At 53.0% G+C, this 19,230-nt stretch overlaps 1 protein-coding gene across 1 annotated transcript in view; it reads right to left on the bottom strand.

The window, feature by feature from the left end:
• Window positions 1-18,829, bottom strand: part of ZHX3 (zinc fingers and homeoboxes 3) — a 46,331-nt gene extending 27,502 nt beyond the window's left edge. The window contains exons 1-2 of the mRNA XM_080627550.1: window positions 18,762-18,829; window positions 2,532-2,637 (exon numbers count right to left, since the gene is read on the bottom strand). The gene's annotated coding sequence lies outside the window, so the exon portion shown is untranslated. The remainder of the gene's footprint in view (window positions 1-2,531; window positions 2,638-18,761) is intronic.
• Window positions 18,830-19,230: the final 401 nt, after the last annotated feature.

Below are 19,230 nucleotides of genomic sequence, written 5' to 3'. Positions count from 1 at the left end.
TGGTGACAGCAGGGAGGATGACAACCCTGCCCCAGCCCCTCTGGTTCTAAAGCTGCTCACTAGAAGACCTTTCTGCCACTCCTGAACACCCAACGCACATAAACCCTGGCGAGGAGAAGGCTCAGGGCTGTAGCTGGACCCAAGGTTACATGCAGAGCACCCGGTGTTGTGAAAGCCTCACGTGCTTTCCACACCCCAGCTCCTGCTTTCACTAACACCACACCACTGATGGGGATGTACCCCTCAGCCTCTGCAGAACCACCTCCAGCAGGTTATCAGCAACAAGAGCTGATAACAAGAGCCCTGCACACATGGGCTGCAGGGGCATGATATCAACTATAGCAAAAACTTGCTTGCTTTGACATCTTACTCCTGCTTCCTCCCATTGCGGGAGTGCCCAGGGGCCTCAGCCAAGCCAGCATCTGCCCTGTAAAGCTCGGGCTGGAGAAGTGCATTTGCACATGCGTGGCCACCTCTCTGTAGAGCCAGTCACCCGCAGCTCACACCTTTACAAAATAAATACTTATTTATATTATATTACATTACATTATGTTATATTATATTTAGGAATAAGTAATGGTCAGGTTTGAGGAGAGGAGGAGCAGCAGTGGGGCGGATGGGCTATGGAGAGCTCCTGCACCAGTGCGGGAGCCAAGCCACCAGCCAGGCACCACAGACACTGGTGTCCCTGGGTGCTTGAGCTCTGCCTCCCGGCAGCCCAAACACCCTGGTCACAGCGCTGTGCATGGAGCAGGACCTCTGAAACCCCTGCAGGAACGGCTGTTAACCTGAACAGAATTCAGGTCTGAGATTGATTCGCGGGAAGGATGAAATCAGGAGGTAAAAATAACACCTCCAACACGCCAGTGACATCCTGAGCCCTCAATCCAACACCCTATTTACAGGCCAAGAGCATTCCTCGCTGCTCTTACCTTCATCTGAGTCAGTGAGTGCTGTGGAGGAGCCTGTCTGAAGGCAACAGGCAGCCCAAGGAGCAGCCGAGCCCAAGAACTGGCATTGCAGGAGGAGAAGTTAGATCTGAAGAGAAAACTGTGCCCAGCTCAGTGGGTTTTGGTCCAAAATCCAAGCGCTGGAAGTTGAAAACTCAAAACATTTCCTCCCTGAATGCGCTAAATTCCTATTTTCCTATTTCAAAGCTTTCTACGTGCTTCAGCATCCAGAAATGCACTTCCCAAATGCACTGCAGGAATGGCACGCTGTAAACAGTTTTACAACAAGGAAGGTTAACACACAAGATATTTTTCCCATTACATCAATACATCCTGCAAGGTTGGCAAGCAGGAAGAGAAGTCTATTTAAACACAGAATTTATTATTATTTACTTATTTATAATTTACTATTTATTATTAATTATTCATTTACATTTATTACTTCTTATTCCTTATTTATTCTTTATTTCAGCAAGCAGGGAAGAGTCTATTTAAAAATCTAAGGTGGGGAAGAATTAGCTCACCAAGACCATGAACAGGTTTGCTTTGCACTTTCAGCCCAAGAGAGAGCAAGGCAGGCGATGTGCTTGCTGATGCACACAACGGCACCACCAGTTTAAAGCAAATGAACTGTGAGGGAGAGGGCATCAGAGGAGGGTGATGGGGAGAGAAAGTGGCTGAGGCCCTAAGAAGACACTGGAAAGCCTCCATGTGCCACACAGGACTGTGACACACGTTGCTACAGAGCCATGAGCTGTCTCTGGTGCAAGTCCTTGAGTAATAAAGGACGTGATTTCTGCAGATGCAACGCACAGGAATCCTTCCCACTCACCCAGTGACCCTCCACACAGAGCATCCAAATGCATTATCACCATCTTTCCGTGGCAAACACCAAAGGATATGAAACTGAATTTCCTTCTCCCTTCTCTTCCTCCCAACAGAGCCCGACCCTGTTCACCAAGGCAGAGTGAAGCTGCAACAGCTTTACCCTCTTCTTCCTACTGAATTCTCTGCCATGGTAACACAACCCAGGAGCAGCAACACTTGCTGCCTTTGCAAGATCGCTGCCATGAGGGGTTTGAGGACTCCCCTACTATGCCATTAATAGAGGCCAGCTCTCAGGAGGCCGAGGGTGCACATGGATCCCAGCACATCACGTGCTACACCAGGGTCCATCCGTTTATTCCTACCAGTTTAACAGCCTGGATGCAGCCTGCACAACTGGAAATGTGTCAGGAAAGCTACAGCAAACACAGAATCGCGGCATGGTTTGGGCTAGAAGGGACCTTAAAGCTCACCCAGTTCCCACCCCTGTCACATCCAGCCTCGCCTGGAATCTCTCCGGGGGTGTTGCATAAATTGCTCCCTTCTTAGGGACACCTAGAGTAGAACCCCAGACCTGTACTCACCATGGGGCAGAGCAGGGCTCAAAGGTTAATGCAGCAAACCACTGTATTAGCACTGATTTCAGGCATGGGGCTAGAAGAGCCTTAATCCTGCAATCTCTGCCCAGGCTGCAGAAGGCAGGAAGGAGCAAGGTCCATAGAGCACCCAGAGCCTGCGGCGGCAGCACTGACCTACCTGCACGAGGGACCACATCCTCGGCCTGTCCTTCTCCAGCTCCTCTTCCACACTCCCAGGCATCTTTAAAGTGCTTCAGTAGCTGCAGCTGTGCCAGGATTCAGGGCTGGAAGAAAGGACACACCACAAATCACTGCTGTGCCTCCAAAGGAGGAGACCCTTGCTTAGGAAAGAAGTAAACCCAAACCACTGATCAGCTCACTGTGTCTCCCAGCTCATACTATTCCCTCCATCAGGCTCCCACAGTGCATCCTCACTGGAGCATCCCAAAACACACACCTTGGATATCCTTTTTCCCCACTCATTAAGCAAAGACATCATTTATCAGAAGTTAACTGAGCTGGCTCAATAAACCACTGAATTGCTCCCAACCTGGTATAAAAGGACAAAGCTCCTGGATGCAGCTCCCAGCTCCTGGTCACACGAGTGGAAACCTCCACTGGCCAAGAAGGTATTCAGAGCAGCAATCACAGCCCCTGAGCAACACCGCTGCAGCAGGGAGCTATATATAACCTGCAGCTCTGCTTGGAGCTGGGGGCTGCTTCTCTGCCCTTCATTTTCCTCTCCTGCCATCCAGTCCCCATTCCCTCATCCCGGAGAAGCAGCAGAGCCAGCCCCGAGGCATTTCATAATGCTAACCTTAACCATCTAAATGGATAACCAGCCAAGTGGATTTCTGGGATGAAGTTCAGAGCGGGGGAGAAAACAGCCCACTGAAAACCAAAGTCACCCTGGGAAAAGGTGAGCCAGAGGGTGAAAAATAGGAAAATGGGGTGGTGATTCCTGAGGAAAGGAAAACTTGCACTTGTTTGCTGCAAGCACGGCCAGCGACAGGTTCTGCTCCCCAGCAGCACGTCCCAAGTGTCTGCGCTGCAGCCAGCACACGTGCTCCTGTCCCCTAAGGTTCCCTCCTGCTGCTGTGCTGCTGAGGCTGGATCCTGCTCACCATACCCTGCACACAACCAGTGAGTCTGGTCGGTTCAAGTAAGTAACTAAAGTGATGGGAGAGCTCGCAGAATCACCAGCACCGCTCAGCCCCTCCAAACCCCTGCAGACATGAGGCTCCCGCTCTGCCAGTACCCACGCAGACCAAACCCCAGGAGATGAGAAAGAAAAGAGGGGGGAAAAAAGGCAGAGGAACTGGGGGAGCGTTGAAGGATGTGCAAAGGTTTTCCCTCACTCAGGTGCCCCATACTCCCTGCTGCAGAGCCACTTGGGCAAAGCTCCCCCAGACCCACTGCATTGACGCTGCACGGTGTGCGCTGCATGGTGCCTCCTGCATGGTATCTTCCCAGTTTAACTGATGGGAAACACAGCGAGCACAAAGCTGGGGAGAACTCAGACCCGAGTGTGGCAAATCACAAGAAGAAATGCGTCCAATGCCTGCTCGATGCCACAGCTTGTCTGTTTTCCTTGCTTTGCTTTCTTCCTCCCCTATAATGAAGGAAAGGCTTATTCTGAACCAATGGGGTTTCAACACACTTGGAAAGATCCCAGCGGTGAATGCCTGGACCTTGACATAACAGGTGACAACGCTTCCTGGGCCAGAAAAAGTTTAACATATAATAAGAAACAAACATCAGACTGCTGATGGAGTGGGTTTGTATTCCAGCAGTTTGTGTAAACGTCCTGCAATGACTTACACAACACCACCATCAAGAAGTGCTAACAGCACGGCCCCAGCTGCTTGTCTGTCATTCCTCTTCCACCACCTCTCCCTGCATTGTATGAGCTCTCTCTGCTATGGGAGGTTTAACATCATTGATATGGTTGAATCCTTTAAGGTTGAATCCTTTAAGGAGGCTTTAACAAACAAGGCTTTGTGATCCTTGGATCTAAACTCCCTTCAGGTATTAAAATCCCAGCATTTGGGAGCCATGATACACTCAGCTCCTGTCTCAGCATTCCCACTGCCTGCCAGGCCACCCATTGTCTTTACCATCCCTCTGCCATCCTCCCTACATCTTATGGTTTCCTCAGGCTCAAGCCTGCAAACAGTTCCAGAACAGAGAATACATTCCCCAAGTATCAGACTCGACACAGAAAAGGCATCCTCAGGTTAAAGCTGCGATGCCTGATCCAGCTGGGACAGCAGGCTCAGGAGGAGGAATGCCGCCCTGCCAGCAGCATCCCTGTGCAGGGACCCACGGAGGGCCTGGGCATTTGAAAGTCAAACCCACTGCAAGGCCTCAAGAACAGGGATTATTCTGTTTCCCTTTCACCCGGCAGCCCCAGCTCAGATTGATTTCTGTTTTCATGGCTGTTTGTTCTCTTCCTGCGCTCTTCTGGGTTTGGTTTTTATGACATGTCTGGAACGGGGACAAGGCTGCCCCAGAACAAAGCCTCCTCGCAGAGCAAAGCCTGGTTCAACCTGATACTCCCAGCAGCAGACAAGGCAGCCCCGTCCTGGCTCTCAGCACCGTGTCCTGTGGAGGCTGGGCTGAGGGAGAGCCAAGTGATAAGGAAAAGCCAAACAGCATTGCCCTGCCCGCCGGTCGCCAAAGGGGATGCTCCTGGGGATGCTTCACCTTTTCTTGCTGTTCCCAGGACTGGGCAATAGCTCAGCCACGGAGGTGCTCTGCCAGACCCCAGCTTTGGCAGAGATGGGCACCTTCCTGTGGAGCCCACCTGGACCTTCCTGTGCTCCATGGGACCTTCTGCCCCAAAAGCCAAGAACACGGCAAGGGTTCCTCACTGTGCTCTGCGTCCCAGCACCCAAACAGAACAAGTCTGGTGGTTCCCTTCAGTGAGCATCAGTCCAGTTTACAACAGCTCTGATCCAGCAGCTCTCATGGATGGGCTTGAAGTTGGAGCAGGTCCAGAGGAGGCCACAGGCATGTCAGGGGCAGGAGCAGCTCTGCTCTGGAGACAGGTTGAGAGAGCTGGGGCTGTTCAGTCTGGAGAAGAGAAGGCTGCGTGGAGATCTCAGAGCAGCTTCCAGTGTCTGAAGGGGGCTACAAGGATGCTGGGGAGGGACGCTTCATCAGGGACTGTAGTGACAGGACAAGGGGTAACGGGTTCAAACTGAAACAGGGGAAGTTTAGATTGGATCTAAGGAAGAAATTCTTTACTGAGAGGGTGCTGAGGCGCTGGCCCAGGGTGCCCAGAGAAGCTGTGGCTGCCCCATCCCTGGCAGTGTTCAAGGCCAGGTTGGACACAGGGGCTTGGAGCAACCTGCTCCAGTGGAAGGGGTCCCTGCCCATGGCAGGGGTTGGAACTGGAGGAGCTTTAAGGTCCCTTCAACACAAACCAGGCTGGGATTCTATGATTAAAGATGTTTGTTATATCAAGCAAGGAACTAAAAGCTGATTTAGACCTTGAGACCTGAGTCGATTTGTGTGGATTTAACAGAAGAGGTGACATGCAGTGAACACAGATGTGGTGACTGAAGAACTCACCCCCTTACCTGGCCTGAGGTTGTGCACCAAGGGTGCGTGTGGAGCCCCATGGGATCTCTTGAGAGCACAGCAGAGACCGTCCGACCCCACGGCTCCGCTGTGTGTGGGATGCGAGTTAAAATGGTCCCCATTCCCAAGGTACAATTAAAGGATGGACAAGTGAGCATTTAGGATCTCTAAAATGGCTGTTTCTATTTCTCCAGTACTTACACAGAGCCGGGAACTTGCCTTTCCTGATACTTCTTTAAAGAGCAGTGGCTGTACTAAAGGCAATACTCACTCCTCCTTCTCCGTCTCTTCCAGCTCAAGCTCCAGTGTCCTGGAAAGGCTGTACCATCAAGGGGTAAGCCATGCAATTTAACATCCACAGCATTCCATTTCAGAATCGCAGAGCCTAAAATGTTTCTAGCCAACATCTGCAGAGGAGCAAGCAAGCTCATAGCATCTTTAGTCACTACAGTCTTTTTAAGGGACTGAAAACTGAAGCCCCAGAACATCATTCGTCATCTCTTCCTTACTCCAGACTGAAACAACCCTTGCTAGCCTCACCACTCCATGCCAGAGCTGTAGGAAGGGAGCACAGGAAAGCACTGAGACAATTCACACTTGCAGGAGGATGAACTGCACCTTCATCATGCGAAAATGACCACTAAGAAATATTCTAAAGACATTTCCAAGCCATTTTCATCTTCCAGCAGCTCCACAAGCTCCTCAGACCATCACATCCAGTTGTTACTTTGAAGGAAACTATTGCCCAGTATTGAATCTGACCTTTTTTCCCTACAATTTCAGGACCACACTTCCTGCCCTATCCCCTGTGAATGCAGAAAGTAACCACCCCCCACCCCAAGATATAGGATATTATGCACCCCAAGACAGATGGATGGATGGATGGATAGATGGATGGATGGATGGATGGATGGATGGATGGATGGATCATTTTCTCTCTCTTCTCTCACTGAGAGCAAACAACTCAGGTTTGTTGAGTGGTTTCTGGACCTTCAGCAATCTCACTGCAACTCCCTAGACCTCCTCCAGAAGAGGACACCTTCCCAGCCCGCTGCATTACACCCCTATCCTACTCCAGGATCCTTATTTTCAGCTAAGGAGAGATAAGGTTTATGCCCAACCTCCAAGAACTTGCAAGCAGATGGAGACATGGTCCAAGTCACACCTACCTCAGTCATTTTTTCCCACCCAAAAGAAAAGGAATTCTGGAATATTTTCATTAAGCTAAAAATCCCCATTGCAGAGTTTTATGCATTCTCAACCCTATTCAGGCTGGATATTGAACGAGGCACACACAGCATCCAGCATTACAGCTCAGCAAACCACAGCCAGCTCCTCGCTCCAGGAAAAGGGAACATGGGAGCCGACTCCCACTCCTCTCATTTTCATTCCGCTGCCCACAAGGATGCTCTGAGGACCACGGGAACACAAACACATTTCACTACTCCTCGAGAGCAGGAACCATGCCTTGGTGAATGCTGTACACAAGGGCTGGCGGGCGCTGACCATCAGGGTGATTATCCAGAGCACCGCTTCCCTTGCACCCCAGGATCCCAACCCAGCAGCAGGACGTGGGAAGCTCCTGCACTGCTGGGAGGGCTCTGCATCGTTGGCTCCAGCTCCTGCTGTGAGCGCGGATATTCTGGGATGGGGACCTCTGTCAGTCCCCTGGATCTGCTTTCCATGCCGAGTAACCTATGTGAACAGCCAATATGTTCAGTACCACATCTGAGTGGGTCCTCTGCCCGGATCTCCAGCCTTTTCCCATTACTGCTCCCAGTTACGGGAGCAAGGGGACAACAAAAGCAAAAATACAACGGTTTTGTTCCAGAAATATCCCCTTTTGGCCAAGAAGTGCCCCTGGAACAGGCAGCACTGCCCTTCACTCGGGTACAAAGGAGCCTGTGAGCCACCAGTGACAATGCTGTAATACAAGTTATTAATAGGAGGGACTCATCGCTCCCACCTCCTGCACTTGCACTGCTCGGCTGAAGCCAAAGGATCCTGGGTTTTGTCAGGGCAAGGACCTTGCAAACTCCACACTTCGCAAAGGAAAAGCACACTGACAGGTTCCTCACACTGTCCGCAAGATCTCTTTGAGGTGCTTTGCCATTGAAACTGTCAGCTTGAAATCTAATCGTCATAAAAAATGAATAAAATATTATGTGTGACATTCACCGGCTGCCAAATTTCCCTGTCAGTTTTTACAGGATTATAATCACATTCCCCTTTTAATGTTTTATTCTCTTGCTTCTGGGCCAAAGAGATGGCAGACAGAGTAAATGGGTATTTGAGAACAGTGTGTAATGATCCAGACCAAACCTGAAAATAGAGCGAAGTGCTGCACTTGCCCTCCTTGGCGAGGGGATGCTCAACAAGAGCTCCTTGGTGTCAAGCAACATAGATTCATAGAGTCACAGCCTGGTCTGGGTTGGAAGGGACCTTAAAGCTTGTCCAGTCCCAACCCCTGGCACAGGCAGGGACACCTTCCACTAGAGCAGCTTGCTCCAAGCCCCTCACTCTCCCGTTCCAGTTCGAATCCATCACCCCTTGTCCTATCGCTCCAGTCCCTGATGCAGAGTCCCTCCCCAGCATCCGGTCCCTCTCCTCTGCTGCTCACAGACCTACAGCAGCCTGGTCTCCTCCCGAGCCCTCCTACGTGAGGTGGATCAGGCACACGGACCCGTCCCTGCTCATCCCACCACAGATGAGCCGTGTCTGTACAAGCTGCCAGCTGGGTCCCATGGCGGCTCCTGCAGGGCCTGGCTGGGGACAATGGCACAGAACAAGGATCTGGGCATTTCCTAGTCAGGACATCAGTGCCTTTTTCCCCCAGAACCCCTGCCCGGCGCACAGCAGCGCCTTTTCATACAGAGACAACAAGAAGCTTCTCTGCAAATGAAAGTAAAAACTTACTCACTCAAATTAATGGCAAATTTTACAACATGAGCACAAGAAAAACATTGGGTTTGGGGTTTTTTGTCCCCCTCCAAGGCACTGTTACTGCAGGACAGTGTTCCTTTATACAGCATTCTTCTGAAAGCCCTGCTCCCCCCCAACAGCTACTGTTACAAATGGTGCATTCAGCAGGGTTTGGCACACAAACAGCACCCAAACCAGTACTGCCAAAGCCTTGCCACTTCATCACCAGCTTTGATTGTCTGGAGAGAGGAAAAGATGCTCTTGCTGCGGGCATCAGGTAGGAGAAGCGTCAGCTCCTGGGGCGTGAGAACCTCTCATTTCAACGGGGGAAAAGGGGCAAAAAAGACACAATTCTGGAGTAAATCTCTGCAGCCCAGTGCAGCGCGCTCCAGGCTGTCAAGGATCAGTGGCCCAGCAGGAGAACCCCCCCATGGATTATCGCTTGATCTGGTCCAGCTTCAGAAGCACCATCAAACACAGGGCAGAGCCAGCCCTCACGGACACGTGGGGCCGTGGGGGTCCCGTGGGGCTGGAAGCAGGGCTCTGGAGCTGGGCTGAGCAGGGAGCTTTGCTTGCCTGGACAGGGGTTGTGTCCATGATCCAGCCACAGAGCTCGGACCAGAAGGAAGCAGGAGGTCTCACTCTGCTCCCCCTCATCCCCACATAGAATCAACCAGGCTGGAAAAGACCTTTCCGCTCATCCAGTCCAACCAGTTCCCATCTCTGCCAAGGCCACCCCTAACCCATGGCACTGCGGCCTCATCTCCACGGGGTGTGAACCCTTGCAGGGACGGTGCCTGCAGCCCTGCCCTGGGCAGCCTGTTCCAATGCCTGAGCACCCTTTGGGGAAGGAATTGTTCCTCAGCTCCATCTAAACCTGCCCTGGTGCAGCTTGAGGCCGGTTCCTCTTGTCCCATCCCTTGTTCCTTGGAAGAGGAATATGCATCCCCCTATCCTTGCCTCTGTGGTCTCTGCACCAGCAGAAAACTGTCCCTGTTATCCCTCAGCATCAGCCAAGTCTCTGTGGAACAGGAGCTGAGCCCACAGGTGTGTAACACCTATAGGGTACCTCTACCCACCCAACACTGTGCACAGTCCTTCTCTCCTGCTGCTTTCCTCCCATGCCAGGCACAAACCGCAGCCAAACTGGATCCGGCAGCCACGGCACAAGGGAAAAGAAGCATCTCAGCAATGAATAGATTTCAGCTGGAATCTCCCAGGAGACGGGATTAAAACGAAGGGGGGGGAAATAAATAAACGGAGGAGAAAAGAATCGAGTTGCTGGTATCAGCCTCGAACACACTGCAGCGGCTCCCGGTCTGGATACTGGGAGATAACCTAACACAGGGCAGTAGGGGGAGGGCGTCTCCATACCCCTCTGTGCCCAAGAGTTCCTGTTTTCCAGCTTCTCCCTGTAACCACGAAGCTCTGGAGGTCGGCTCTGCTTTAACAAGCCAAGATTTTCCCTGGAGTCGCTGGTTCTGAGCGCTGGGCTCTGGTCAGACATCAGGAGACGGTGATGAGCTGCCACCAGCCAAACCCTTTCCAACCAGCTCGGCCGGGCTCTGGATTTGGGAATTCGCACCAATGCATGTGGGAGGTGTTTCCCCAAACGTAGAGTTCATCCCCACAGCTGTACGAAGCAGCAGCAGCAAGCACAGCTCTACAGTACTCTATAAATACATCGCTATGTACCACGCTCACCAAGCCCAGCTCTAAGTCTGGTTCACTCATCAGCCACAGAAAATAGAGCTATTCTCTGGTTTTCAGTGCACTATTCCCAAGCTGATCCCCAGAACCTATGGAGCCACTGAGCTATAATTAGAAGTTTATTATGAAAGGTGTTTGGGATGCCTGTCAGCACAGAAGGACACTCTGTATTTAAGGTGCCCTCAACACACATAGCAGCCACAGGCTTTCATTAAAAAACAGCCACCTTGTTTACTCACCTCAAGTGACTTTTCTCCATCTCTGCTTCTTTGCAAGAGTATTTTCAGCCCCTTGCTTAATTAATGGCATTGGAAGAAAGCAAAGGAGACAAAGCTCCAGTGAGGTGCTTTCACAGATAGATCCTGACCCGAAGCTCATGATGTGATTACCAGCCGAATCTTGCTTTTCCCAAATGGCAACAAAACGGGCTGGGGCACAGGACGTGCGCATCCACCCCTTGGTTATTGCAGCATTGTTGACATTAGCTTTTATTTTTAGCAAAACATGAAGTGTGGAGGGGAAACGAAACAGTGCGGCGCGTCTTTGAGCCCATCTCTAACATGGGGAAATATGCAAAGAGAACACCGTGGTGCCCATCATAAACCCTGCCAGTGATCGGCGAAGCGCCAGGGCTGCCCTGGCTTATGTTCTATTCGTAATAACCTCTGAAAACATCACTGTGTGCTGAGCCTTTGGGAGGGGAGGACCCTCCAGGGATGATGCTCCTGGGACCTGGCTCCCTCCTGGCTCTCACACCATGGGGTGCTGAAATGGGGGCATATGGGATCACCAGCTTCATGCCAGAGCGAGCATCCCACATTGCAGGCACCTCCTATTGCCCCAATCCTGCCAACACCTCCATTAAAACACTGCTCCATCAAACACATTGGGATCTCTCACCTTTACAACGCAGCGTGATAGGCTCATAGCAACGCCTGCAGGGCCAAGGTTTGAGCAGCCCATTCCTTGCATTTCTAAAGGCAGGAGTTTTAGGCCTCCAAGCACTGAGCTGTATCACAGCTCAGCAAATGCTGCTGGAGTTAAGTTCAAACTGGAATGAAAAAGCACCTCTGAAGTGGTTCAACACCCAGCAGCAGCATCAGCTCTGCCCCGCTGCTGGAAAATGAGTCCTGAGGGCGAGGTGGCCACGGCCAGGAGATGACCCAGGGCTGCTCTAGGAGGGGAAGAACACCACTGGGAGGTAAACCACCTGTGCTAATGCTGACTGTGAACACGGGTGTGTAATGACACCACTGCCAGGTACAGCTCTGCAGAGGGACCCTCCTGGGCTGTTGGACAGGACCCCATGGAGGTACCAAGGCAGAGGGAGGATTTCTCTGACCACCCACCTCAGAACAGCAGCAGAGGAAGGCAGGGCAGAAACAGCCCCGGATCCCTGCGGCAAAACAGTGCCCAGCTCCTGGATGCTCCGAAATCACCCCTTCCCCCACGCTGCTTTCCACCCATCCCTTCAAAGCACAGCACAGCATTTGGGAGCTGCATGGATGCACAAGAAACACAGAAACTAATTTCACTATTAATGGCTTCCAGTGGACTTATTTTTGCACCCTGCAGCAAAGCACCACTGCAAGGTGCAAGGTCTTCTTCTCCCAGCACACTATTTACTGCCACACACCTACAGAAAATTACGGATATCTGACTTACCATTTATATTCCCCCCAAAAAAACAAGTGAAATGGAGCTTCTCAGTTGCAAAATTAGCAATACTTTCTGTGTGCAGCTCAGTTTCAAGCTCATCCCTTCTGTTTCCTAATCCATGGAGAACAGCTTCCCTGCACACACCATTTCTCACTACATTGAGCTGGAGGGAAATTGAAGAGTTCCTCCCCACCCCGTCCTCTGTTTAATGGGAGCTGTGATTATTGAAATGAATTCGGGAAGCAGGCAGCATTCACCAATCAGCTCAGCAGTTGGGGGTTTCTTCATTTGCTGGTTACATGCTAATTATTGTACTGGTGGGATTATTTCCCATTCACATTTGGAATTCACAATGCAGTCGGGAATGGATTAAATTAGAAGAAAACAGACCAAAAAAATAAAGAAATCAAACAGTGACATTTTCAATTCAACATCTTCTGCTTCATTTTCTTCTGAGTCTCACGCCTACAAGGACCTGACAAACTTGACCCCAGCAGCACAGATACACAAGGCAGCATTCCCGAGTGCTTAGGGGCAGAGCAGTGATGGCACCTCTGGAGCAGACATTTTGGGAAGGCAGTGCAACCCGTCCATGCTCAGCAGTACCTCTGCTGTTTACCCCATCCTCCGCTGCCTCTCACCAACCACCTCATTCCCTTTTCCATTCACTGGCATCTGTAATCAAGAAGGAAAACCTTCCCACGTGTGGCAAACAAGCCCCCATTCCCAAGCCCAGCACTCCGGCAATGCCAGAACACCCATGCTGGGACAGGAACTGGGGTTTGCCTGAGCAGGGAGCAGAGGTGGTGATGGCAGATGCAGCTCTGATGGACTTGAGTGGCTCCATCCTTGCCCCATAAGAGTGAGAGGGACAGAGCAACACCAGCCCATAACACCCCAGCAAGGACCATGCTCTCTGGCTATCAGGTCTACCCACTGAGCACAGGTCCCCCATGGAGACCTTCTTCTGAAGGTCCCCAGCAGAGAGGTTCCTCTGTGGATCTCAAACACTATCACCACCTCATGTCACTGGGGTGAGCCCTGTGTGCCAGTGCTGCCAAGAGCAGGGCTTTGAGCACACAAGGGACACGGTGTTCACCTTGCAGCATGGTTTGTTTAGCGGTTAACCCTGAATGCAAGGGCTCCTTCTCCCCCACCCGCTCAGCTCCGATCATCCCCTTGAAAACTACAGTTAAAACCAAGCAAACAAACAAAAAACCCAACCAAACCTCTCCTGGCTGCCAGAAAGGATCAAAGGAGAAGCATGCAAGCTTTGAACTTTGTCCCTTTGAACAGCCCAGTGTCCTGCTCCCCATCCGCTGCTGCGCACCCACAGCTGCCCTGAGGCCTCCCCAGAAGGTGACAAGAAAAGGGAACGTCCTGCGACACCAAAGGGAGCCAAAACCACCTGGAAAACAGGTAGGTGTCCCCAGAGCAGGGAATACGATCTAAAATCCCATCTAAAGGACATGCTTGATGAAGCAGTGGCACGGATGGAGCTTGGGAAGGGTAGGTCCAGGTGGGCACGGCAGGGACTATTGACAGGTTTTGCTCAATTAACCCCCAGCACACAAAGGTCCTCTTCCAAAGCACCTTCATTTCTAGAGCTTTTATAAGCACTCCCAGGGCCAGATTCCCAAATCTCCATTTTGGAAAACACAGCTCAGCACCACGAGTCAGCACTGAGGGAGCAGCACAACACCACGACAAGCATCGACGATGGAGAGGCACAAAGCAGAAAGCAAAGGACCACAAACCTGCAGTGGTTGCTACATCACTCTCGGTCTCCATCCTCCTGCCTGTAAAGCAGCATGGAAATGCCAGACACTGGAGCAGGGAGCTCAAGCTGCTGTTTAAACATCTGCTGCACTTCCCAGTGCACACAGGACCGGAGCCCAACAGGCACATTATGGTCGTAATGAAATATCCACGCTCATCCGCTTGCTCCGAGTCCAGACCACATGCCTGCTTCCCCTCTGCTAGTATGGCTGATGGGGCTTGTGCCCACATTTGGGGTGTTAAATGAGCTCTGCCTCTATCAAACAGAGACACTTGTCTTAAAATCTCTTCTGACATGGAAATGATTCCCAGCAAAGAAAGAGCAAGCAGGATACGTTTCAGAAGAGGATCTTCTGAACCAGAGCCGGAAGGCACAACACAGGCTGCAAGAGGAAACCCACTAACACAGGAGGATGAAATGGTTCTTGTGCTGCTGGTGCCCCAAGGCAGGACCTGGAGCCACCAGGAAGATCTCCAGCCACTGAAGCCTGCCCTGAGCACAAGCACGAGGGACCAGCCATGTGGCTGGATCCTTAATGCAGAAGCCCAAGACCCCAGTTCATTAAACATGCTACACATCACTAAGCATTCAAGACAGCTTCATTTTGAACATCCTCTTACACAAAGTACATTCCAAGTACTCCAGTGTGCTACAGCTACAACCCTTGCTGCTCCTACACAGAGGAGATCTGAAGATGAAGAGCCTTCGGATCACGGATCCAAGCCCTCAAGTCTAATTTTGGACCTCTTAAATGAAACTCTTGATTTTTACCATTTTAAGAGCAGACAAGAAGTTTCAATCCCCCTTTGAGGACAAACATACAAATACGCTTAAAAAGAAACAAAGGAGGGAAAAACGAAATGACGACCCGCTCAAGTGTTTGTGCAATACTGGCCTGACACCTTGGGGGAATAAATATTTGCCTGACCTGTTTCCAAAGGAGAAGCTGCTCTAAGTTCCATGAAACCCTCTTTATTTATCGAAGCAGGAGCAGAGCATGCGCAAGCATCCTGCGCCGAGCAGGGCTCCAGGAGCAGCCAGCTCCCTTCTCATGAGAACAAACCCATCCCCTTTATACCTCTGGGACATAAAAAGTCAGCCCAAAACCACCCTCAAGAGACCTGTTCAGGGCAGGAAGAGTTAAAGGTACCGACACAGAGAGCAGAGAGCCCCTTGCCTTGCTGGAAGCCCCTTTCAGCTGATTCATCTGCCTCTTGCTTGCTGTTCCAACCTGTCCCACCCACTCTTTAGCAAGGATGCTCTGCCAGCCAAATGCCAGAGCTCGTTCCCCACCCTGCTGCTGGCATGGCCCTCTCAAGCATCTCTACTGAAAGAGAAAAACCCCCAGAGCTCTTCCCCTTGCCCTGAGCAGCGAGCAGGGGAGTCCCATCACCCAGACTGGATTGGCTGAGCATTACTGGGCAGGAGCGCTTGGGTGGAGCGAGAATGGAAACTTTTGCAACCTTAACACCATGTATTTGATTTGGGTTTATTTTCCCCAAGCAAGTGCTAAACCACATGGTGGGGACTGGCTGGAGCGGGGAGAGCAGGCTCGCCTTCAGTAGGAGGAACATTATGAAAGCCATCACTGCAACTGAACGGCCAGTTTAGAAGGCTCCTGCTCCAATATAAAACTCGAAAGGAAACAATAGGAATAAGGAGTGGAGAGCACACAGGTAAACAGGGACCTCAGTTAAATGTGCACGTAGGAAAAGGAGAGGGCATCCTCGCACAGTGTCCCTCAGGAAGGGGAAGGAGAAACCACCAAGTCTCTGAAGGCCTGAGAACATCCTGCACACAGAGATGAGCCATGGCCTGGGGACAACCCAGCCTCTCCTGCCCTACTCCTGTGCCATGTCTCATCACCAGCTCCTCTAGCCCCACTGCATTCAACCACGGCTCCTCCAGCCACTGCCCTTCATGCAAACTCGCTCCTTTCCCATTTCAAACACTGTTATTTAGCACATTTGTCAGGAAAAAAAGAGAGGAAACAAACAAACAAACAAAGAAGGGGGAAGGACAAGACACTTTTTTGTTTGCTTTCTAATTGGAACCATCACCCTTCTTCTACTCAACAAAGCAGAAAAGCCATCACAGCGGCAAGAGGAAGAGATGCTGCAGGCCTTCAGCACAAACACCACAAAGCAGGATCTTCTCCAAATTAGCCTCCATGGCAGGACTACACTCATGCTACTGGAAACACATGCCCAAGTGACAAACATCATCATCCTGGGCTCCTGTTCAGTTAATGCAAAGAGAGAAGCACCTCAGAGTGACTGAGAGTCTGCATGGGGCAAATCACGCTCTGGATGGATGAGCAGGGTGGGGGGATCAGGATCTGGCTCTGGGCTCCTGCTCTCCCAAGCCAATCCCTCCATTTCAGGCCATGCCAGCTCCCTGCAGGAACAAGGGTGGCAATAACGGACATGAACCATGAGCAAACCATGGCCCTCTGCACGGGATGAATCTCCTGCAGGGTTCATCACTGCTCAAGATGCTGCCCCATGTCTGGAACTAGCAAGTGACACACAGATACGATGGCCTCACATGGAGCAGCAGCTCCTCACGCCCAGTATCCCAGAGAAGGCTCCCATGGGAGCAAGCCAGGGCCGTGCCCTGCCAAGGATGCTGCCTCCATATCCATCCCACCACACAAACAGGGAAAGAAAAGGGATAGACACAGACCCGCATCCCAGGTTGGACCGTAATCCCAAATTGTGGATAATTCCAGGAGCTATGAGACAAGCTGCTTTTACACAGTAACACCATAGTAACCAAGGGGGATGGTAAAGTTGCATACACAAGGGCACCACAGTTTTGGAAGCGGGGAAGAGGAGGTCTAAATAGAAGGAAAACCTTCCTGCAGAGCGAGGGGACACACAAGAGAACAGGAGCCATGCTCCCATTTTAATCTCTCCCCATGGACTACTCAGACAGCAGTTCCCACCTGGCTTCCCTTCTCCAGGCTTCCCTGCTCCAGGCTGCTACAGCCATCCCTGCAAGTCCCCAGGGAAAGCCAGCAGCCCCTATGGGGGTTTTATTGATGGAGATGTGCTCTGGGGCCTCAAACACACCTACTATGGCTTTTTCACCACGGCAGGAACTGCGGGGGCTGAGCCCCCTCAGAGCCCGGTGCTATGCCCCAACCCAGCTACAGCACAATTAACACAAGCTCCAGATTCAGCTGCATCCGAAGCGAAACACAACCAACAGCCACCAAACACACCCAAAGGTGGGTCAGGACTCCAGAACTGTGTGGGCATCCCTGTGCTGCGAGTTACTGGGATCAGCCAAGAGGAAACAACGACCAGACTGAACAGTCCGCTCCCTCTTCGCAGTTACACGTCCTGAGCTGTAAAATACATCAAGGTCACGGCCCCAACCTAGTTAATAGAAGTGATCATTAAATTGCTGTTTTCTTCTACGGCAAATAAAATGCTTCTCATCTTCTGGGTTGTTTTTTTTTTTTTTTCCCTCCTTCTCATCTTTTAAAGAGAAATTAGTTTAGAATAAGCTGTTCCACATAATGGAGTAAACTTCTGGCTCCCTGTCCGTGGAGGATCGTTCCTCAGGACTCTGTGACTCTGGGTTGGGGATGGTGGTCAGGGAGAAGAGCGAGAACCTCGGTGCAGGCCAGAGCCACCTTCCCATGCCAGGAGAAGGGAAAGCCAACAGCAGCCAGGCAGAGCTGCTCCTCAGGGAGCAGAAATGGGAAAACAGCTCAGGAAGGGCTTGTGTGCGGGTTTGTTCCAGGTACACAGGAGCCCCATCACCCACATCACCCATCACCTGCTTCTGCCACAGAAGTTTCCCACCTCGTAACCAGAATGGCAGAGGTCTCTTGGGAAAACCCCTCATGGCTCCAGTTTTGAGGACACAGACGAAGCACATCCCGAACGCAGGGATGGAGATCAGAGCCCTGGGCATGAGCTGAAGTCCCCCCTCCTCGGAGCCGCTGCCCGTCTAACCCAGGCTGTGCCTCAGGCGCGTCCCCGCTCCCCACACCGGACCCACGTCCCCGTTACCGGCAGGTCCAGGCTCCCTGGCCCCGCGGTGTCTGGCACAGGCCCGGCTGCTACCGCAGCGGCTGGCACGGCCCGGGCAGGACTTTACCCGGGCAGCGAGGTGAAACCACCGGCCCCGGCCAGGCGAGGGGGGCACCGGAGGGAAGCCGGGACAGAGCGATCCCGGGCTCATTCCGGATCTGGCGTCGAGCCCCAGCCCCGACACCCGTTCCCTCGGCAGCCCCGGCCGTGGCACTTGGCGGCAGCGCCGCTCCCCCACCGGGTGAGCGAAGGGGACGATGCCGCCTGCGCCCGTCCCGGTGCGTCCTGAGGCCGGGCGCGTTAAACCCGGCAGCAGCACCCACAAACCCACACCCGCGACCACCCCGACCGCCACCGAGCCGGGTCCCCCAGCACGCAGGGCTGGGAAAGGGAATTTTCTCCCTCTAAAGACCCAGACCAAAGGAGAACCCAGCGCAGACGGCGCCGAGGGAGCGGCCAGCGGGTGCCGGCGCTCGGGCACAGCTCGCCCAGCGGAGGGGCCGCCCGGGCTCTGCTCATTCTCTTTCAGTATAAACTGGGGAATAGCGGCGGACCCGATCGCGGCGCAGGGGGACGCGCGTGTCCCGACCCCCGGCGGGCGCCCGGCGCTGGGGGATGCGGGATCGCCTCGCACCCGCCCGGGTCCGCGGTGCCGGGGCAGGTCCCGCGGGATGGAGACCGCGGCGGCTCGGCTTGGGGCACTCACCCGCGACAGGTCCCCGGCTGGCTCGGTTCGGCGGAGGCCCCGGCCCCGGCGGCGAGCGCGGGGCGGGCGGGGCGGGCGGCGCTGCGGGGCGGGAGGGCGGGCGCCGCCGAGCCCATGCATCGGGAGGGGGGCGGGCGGGCGCGACACACACCGGCATCAGCCGGTCCCCATCGCCGGGCGGGGAAAGGCGGGGCCTGACGTCACCCCACCGGGGCGGGGCGGGCCGCACGCTTGCGCGACAGGCTGCCGGGGCGGGAGGGGAGCGCGCGTGTCGGGTGCGCGCACCCAGCGCGGGGAGGGCGATGCTCGGGCACGGGGGAGCGGGGAGCGCGGCTCCGCCGGGACGCGAGGAGGAGATTTGGTAGAGTGCGAGTGGTGAAACCATAGCACAGGGTGCCCAGAGGAGCTGTGGCTGCCCCATCCCTGGCAGTGTTCAAGGCCAGGTTGGACACAGGGGCTTGGAGCAAGC

Source organism: Psittacula echo (genome assembly GCF_963264785.1).
Source record: "Psittacula echo genome assembly, chromosome: 12".
In the NCBI taxonomy this organism is placed as follows: Eukaryota; Metazoa; Chordata; class Aves; order Psittaciformes; family Psittacidae; genus Psittacula; species Psittacula echo.
The sequence above is the reverse complement of the archived record's forward strand: the minus strand, read 5'-3'. Positions and strand labels throughout refer to the sequence as shown.